The following is a 7,065-nucleotide window of genomic DNA, read 5'->3' as shown; positions in this document are numbered from 1 at the left end:
TTTTTTCTTTTTGCTTATGTGGTGCTGGGGAATCGAACCCAGGGCCTCATGCATGCAAGGCAAGCACTCTACCACTGAGCCACCTTCCCAGCCCTTGAACTTCTTTTATATATAAGTCCTCCACTTTGTAAGAAATGAAATGGACAAATGTCATAAACTTTACAATACAGATGACAGAACTGAGATACAGAAAAATAACTAGTGTTATCTGTGGCCAGCTGAAAATAAGAACCCAGGTCTTTGACTTCTAGTGCATTGGTATTTAAGCCTTTAGTTTTACCACAGAAAAGTAGAAAGTTCTGGATAGACAACTAGGTCATTGAGGCTAATGGAGAAACTGGTGTAAGTATAGAACCTTGCTGTGAGACAGGTGGAATCGCAAGTGGTGTGGAAAGACTGCCTAAGGAGTGGTGCTGGGACAAATTAAATCTCTGACATGATTGTAACAGTAAATTCCAGATCGCTTCAAAACTAGAAGAAAAGTGAGGCTCTAAAACGGTTAGGTAATAGACATTTCAATAGGAATAATTTACTAATAAGATGAAAGAAGCACAACCCACTAAAAAAATGGTAGGGGTAGGCTGGGGCATTGCTTCGTGGTAGGAGGTATGTCCAGCATGCCCAAGACCCTGTGTTTCATCCTCAACATCACAAAAAAGAACAGGGAGCATATAGGTTTAATCACCTCAAACTGAGTTTTGAAATGACAGAAAATACCACAGGGAAAGATTTTTTTTTTAAGTGGGCAAGAGTGGGAGATGGTATTGAAGTGAATTTAAAAACAAAAAATAGCATCCACAGTACACACATGGGTTTAAAGCAAAAGAAGACAAGAAACCTGTCAGAACTAAGGATCAAATTTGTTAAATGCCACATCGTTGAAATCCTTCTCTGTTAATATTTATTTACTTTTTATGTGTTTATTGGTGGTTCTGGGCCTGGGTGCTGTCCCTAATCTCCCCTTGCTCAAGGCTAGCGCTCTACAGCTTTGAGCCACAGCACCACTTCTGGCTTTTTTAGTGACTAATTGGAGATAAGAGTCTTACGGACTTCTTGTCCAGACTAGCTTTGAACTGCAATCCTCAGATCTCAGCCTCCTGAGTAGCTAGGATTACAGGTATGAGCCATTGGCACCTGGCTTTGTTAATATTTATATTTAAAAGCATGCATAGCTATGGTAGAAAATGTGAATTAAAAACTGACAACAACTTCTGTAAATTTCCAGAGCAGTGTGGCAGTTTTCACAAAAATTAAAAATGCATTCCAAACAACATAGCAAAGCCACTAGATTTATTCCCTGAGAAATTTACTGATGAACATAAGTAGATTTGTATAAAGCAACATTTCTTTATTCACAGAAAACTGATAATCTGAAATATCCATTAGTAAAAAGTGGATAAAAGTGACATTATTATGATAAAAAATAATGGTTAAGTGAATAGAGAACTTCATGTATCACTATGAGCAACTCATAAAGCAATGCTAACAGACAAACCAATTTATAGAAAGGTAAATATGACAAGTTACAATTAAGATCTCCTGGGGCTGGGAAGGTGGCTCAGTGGTAGAGTGCTTGCCTTGCATGCCTGAGGCCCTGGGTTCGATTCCCCAGCACCACATAAGCAAAAAAAGAAAAAAGCCGGAAGTGGCGCTATGGCTCAAGTGGTAGAGTGCTAGCCTTGAGCTGAAGAGCTGAGGGACAGTGCCCGGGCCCAGAATTCAGGCCCCACGACCGGACCCCCCCAAAAATAAAAAAAATAAATAAAGATCTCCTTTAACAATTACATATAAAAACTTCTCTTTGTGGCTATTTGTGCATAAACGTATAAGAACATGAACTGGAAGGTTTAACACCAAATGTATCACAACAGTTCAATTGAGGAGCAAGTGGCACAAGATAACAAAGATCTACAGAGGGATGGGCAGCTTTGTCAGTGCCCAGAATACAGTAGGTTCCCATAAACATTTGTTGAATTAATTTAAAAATATAGCAAATATGACACCATTTAAATACTGGTGATATTTATTTTCTCTATACTTTTATACCTTTACATCTTTTCCCTAAGTTAAAAATAGATTTGGATTGAGGATCTGCCTTAGAGTCTCAGAGCAGAGGTTCATTAAGAATAGCATAAGTAGGGCAGACAAGCCACAGTCTATTTTCTAGACTCTAATCCTGTCTTCTTCACTAATTAAATCCACATCTGAAAGGCCTTAAGGGAGATTGGGCTCTTAAGCTAAAGGATATCTTATACTAGAAGTGTGCTTGTCATCCTCAATATCAGTGAAGAGTAAACCAATTTTTCCATGCATAAAAGAGATTGTGGCCAGATACAAATAATACCAGCAATGAATCCTGTGATTTATTATTGCTTCCAGTAGTTACAGAATGCTTCCCTACAGTTACTTATCCTCACAGCAACCCTGGGAATTAGTTACAAATAGAGAAACTAAGGTAAGCTGGAGAAAGAAGTATAAAAAATGAGAGCATTTTTACTCAAAGGGTATATCATAAACACTTGTGTTTTCTGTTCAAAGTAATTTATGAAGGGCTTTTGAACTGGCTCTAAGTAGTATCTTCTGTCCTTTCTGTACTCAGGAGACTTAGGGAAATTATCCCTTAAATCAATGTAAAGCTCAAACTGGAGGACTGGAACTTGCCTAAGCACCCAGATTTGATAATCACCATCAAGAAACAAAACAACCAAAGCAAACCAAGAAAACCTCAAACAGGATTTTTCCCTTCTTTTTACTTGCTTTTCTTTTCCCATCCTTCCCCTTCCCCTCCCCTCTCCCCTCTTCCCTTCTCTCTCCCTCTCCCTCTCTCCCTCCCCCCCTCTCTCATTCTGTTTCTGTTTCTGTTTGTTTCTCTCTTTCTCTCGTACTGATCCTAGAGCTTGAACTCAGGGCCTGGGAGCTGTCCCTGAGCATTTATGCTCAAGGCTAACTGTCTTTGAGCTACATACAACTCCACTCCTGACTTTTTGGTGGTTAATTGGAGATAAGAGTTTCTTGGGCTTTCCTGCCTGGTCTGGCTTTGAACAATGATCCTCAGATTTTAGTAAGCAGCTAGGGCCACTGGTGCCTGTCTGCTGTCTTTCTTTTTGAGACATTACTCTTGTGAAAATACTAACTTGATATTCCTCCTCCATGACGCCATTCCCTTTTGAGTATCCAAGTATGACAGCAGTGAGAGGAGCTAGGCTGTGATGGTATACCCTGATCTGGATCCACTCAGTCCATCATAGATGCTTGGATAGTTAGGAAAACACAGATGGCCATTCTCATAGAGAATGAAGATACTGCCCGGCTGCCTCTTGGTCATAGGTTTCAGTGGTCAACACAAACTTTTAAGATTGAGGATTGGCTAAAACTAATCATATATGTGAAGGACAAGCAGACACAGAATTCCTCTGAATAGCGGGGAGGATTGGGTGGGGGGCGTGGGGGGAGGATGGGAAGGGATGGGAAGGGGAAACAAAGGAGGAGGTTACAATGCTTGATAAGAAATGTACTCATTATCTTGCCCATGTAATTGTAACCCCTCTGTACAGTATTTTCACAATAAAAAATAAAATTAAAAAAAGAATTCCTCTGAATATCAGCTGCACATTATTTCCCAGTTCTAGAAATTTGGTAGTTTACTTTTCTTTTAGCCTCACTTTCCTATCTGTTAAAAGGGGATGAAAATGCCATATAAGTGATGGAGAGTGGTAAGAAAATATGTAAGGCATGCAGGATAGTGGTTGGTATATGGTAAATACATTGTAGCTACGTTGATAAATTATTGCTATGATTGTCACAGATCATCTGTCAAGTGACAAGGTAATTCTAAAGTTAGGCTCTTGACACATTCTACTTTGCTGATTCTAAGATGTAGTTGAACATCTTGATTTGACGTTCTATGAATCCTTGTCCAAAAAAACCTTTATCTAGCTACTGGCTCACTCCTGTAATCTTAATCCTGTAATCTTAGCTACTCAAGAAGCTAGATCACAATTTGGAGCCAGCCCAAGTAGAAAAGTCAGTAAGGCTGTTATCTTCAGTTAACCACCCAAAAGCCAGAAGTGGAGTTGTGGCTGGATTGGTATAGCACTAGCGTTGAGCCAAAAAAGCACAGGGAGAGCCCAAGACCTAAGTTCAAGCCCAAGAATCAGCAAAAAACAAAAACAAAAAACTTTGTTCCTAAGAAAAAATAAAAAATAAATGTCACAAAAGAAGCTAATCATTTTTTTAAAAAAAACCTTCAAAACAAAAACTTTAAAACAGGAGACACATAAATGACATGACTGAAGTCCAGGACAACAAATCTTTTCACTTTATGTGTGTGTGTGTGTGTGTGTGTGTGTATGTGTATGTGTATGTATGTATATGTATGTATGTATATATAGTAAAAATCCTGAACAGAGAGGTTACAGTTACATGAGTAGGGTAATGAGTACATATCCTATCGAACATTGTTACCTCCTCCTTTGTTTTTCTCCTACCATCCCTTCCCTCCCCAATTCCTCCCTCCCTGCCCCACCCCCAAAATTAAAAAGTTCATTTTCAACATAATGTTTTGTATATCTCATGTTACAATGGATCAACCTGTATCCTTATTTAAGCATTTTGTTATTTCCCTTCCCCTCCCCAAATTATAAAAATGTATATACAAAGTGCAGGACACTGGAATCAAATTACAGTGAAAATGGGTTTTACTGTGGGGGAAGAACATATAAAAGAGACCCAGAAACACAACAAATCAAAGAAAGGATGGACAAATGCGATTGCATGAAACTGCAGAGCTTCTGCCTGCAAAGGACATAGCTAGCAAGATCAATAGAAAGTCCACAGATTGGGAGAAGATCTGCACTAGCCATACAATGGACAAGGGTCTCATATCTAAAATATACTTAGAACTCAAAAAATTAAATTCCCCAACAACAAATCCTCAAAGAAACAACTGCCCAATAAATAAGTGGCCTAAAGACTTAAAGAGAGACTTCTCTGAAGAGGAAATAAGAATAGCCAATAGACACATGAAGAAATGCTCAACTTCTCTAGCCATAAAAGAAAAGAAAATCAAGACAAAATTGAGATTCCACCTCACCCCCGTTAGAATGGCTATAATCAAGAACTCTAATAACAACAGATGCTAGAGGGATTATGGCCAAAAAGGAACCCTACTGCCTTGTTAGTGGTAGTGTAAACTTGTTCAACCACTTTGGAAAGTAGTGTGAAGGTTCCTCAAAAGACTCCACATAGAGCTCCCCTATGACCCAGCAATCCCACTTTTAGGCATTTACCCAAACAATCACAAACAAGGTCATACCAAAGCTACCAGCACAACTATGTTTATTGCAGCATGATTTACCATAGCTAAGATATGGAACCAACCCAGGTATTCCTCAGTAGATGAATGGATCAAGAAAATGTGGTATACACACACAATGGAATTCTATGCCTCAATCAGAAAGAATGGCATTGCCCCATTTGTTAGGAAATGGAAAGACTTGGAAAAAATTACATTATGTGAAGTAAACCAGGCCCAAAGAAACATAAATCCCATGCTTTCCCTTATTTGCAAAAACTAGTACATGTCTAGGACAAGCAGAAAAGGTCAAAAGCTATATACATATGACCATATAAGATGATGTTAAGTGAAATGAACCCCAAGATAGGGACACAAATGGTTTTTTTCTTTTTTGCTATTGTTTTACATTTGCTATTTTTAAGACAAGAACATGTATCTCTTTATTTATATCCTTTGTTTCCTTCTCATGGTAATTAGTGACTTTTCAGTGAAATATTACTCTTTATTAAGGGACTTAAATGTGTGAGCATTTCCTTTAAAAGATTCCATGGAACTAGGAACTCATTTTAGGGAAATAGGATTTTATTAATTATATATAATAGAATAAATACCCTCTGCATCTGATATTTTTCGAACTGTGTGAATTCAGCATAAATACGCTTTATTCTTAAAGATTTTATTCTAAATTGAAGTAATCATTGTTGATGTAAGGTCAAATAGTTTTCTTTGTTAATGCGTTTAAGTGACTCCTATGTAAGGAATTCTACAAACCAAGGAATAGTAAACTAGAATGTTCAATTAGGTGAAATAGGGAGAATAATAGCATTGGAAGATTTTCCTTTATGATTGTCAGCAGGTTCTATAAAGCGCCATAGTAAACCTTACACTCCCATTCTTGTGAGACTGGGCATGAAAAAAAATGCTAAAAAGCAGCTGTAGTTTTCCTGCATCCTAGTTTACAAGGTGAAGACCAAAGATTTCTCATAATGTCAGTTTCCATATGTGCAGTGTCACATTTTGTCCCAAGAGTTCACATGTAAGTCAGCTTGACCAAAAAGATTACCAAGGATGTTGTATCCTGTGCTGCCTAGTTAAGTCTTGGCAGTTCAACCCAGCCTGAGCCCTTCTAGCAGGCTTGCTGCTTGCTACCAACTTGCTGCCAACCTGCTTTCCAAAGTGAAGGTTACTTTAGAGAAATTAGTACTTTTTTTGTTTTAAAATCCATGATAACTCCATTCTTAATAATTGGTGATGTTTGGTCAGCAACATCATAGAGCTAATTCTTCTTCTATGAATCTGATACTGTCTACTAACTTTGAGATTGTGGGGAACAGAACAAAGATGGGCAACCAAAGTGACTGCTTATCACTCATTGTCTCTTTAAAAATTTGTAGTTAGGATTCTGAGGTCATTTTATTTAGTAATTCTAATGTTCTCTAATTGTAAAATGAGTCTCCAGAGCCCAGTAAGAGGAGAAATAAATAATTGTGTTTATTTATGGGACATTTTATACCACAAAATGCTTTCAATTGCCTAATTAAAAAGAAATGATTTATGTACAAATAAGATAGTGATATTTCATAAAAGTATTTATTTTGCCGGGATCAAAACAAGAATCAGAGAGAATATTGTATGACACAATACATAGTTTAAATTTTTTTCTATATTTTAACACAATATTTGGGTTAAGGCATTGTCATACATCGTCTATAGCTCTAACGTATTTGTCTTCTGCCTCTTGTCATTTGTGAAATAGACACTTCTCACCT

The sequence above is a fragment of the Dipodomys ordii genome, unplaced genomic scaffold, assembly GCF_000151885.1.
Source record: "Dipodomys ordii isolate 6190 unplaced genomic scaffold, Dord_2.0 Scaffold32, whole genome shotgun sequence".
Lineage (NCBI taxonomy): Eukaryota > Metazoa > Chordata > Mammalia > Rodentia > Heteromyidae > Dipodomys > Dipodomys ordii.
The sequence above is the reverse complement of the archived record's forward strand: the minus strand, read 5'-3'. Positions refer to the sequence as shown.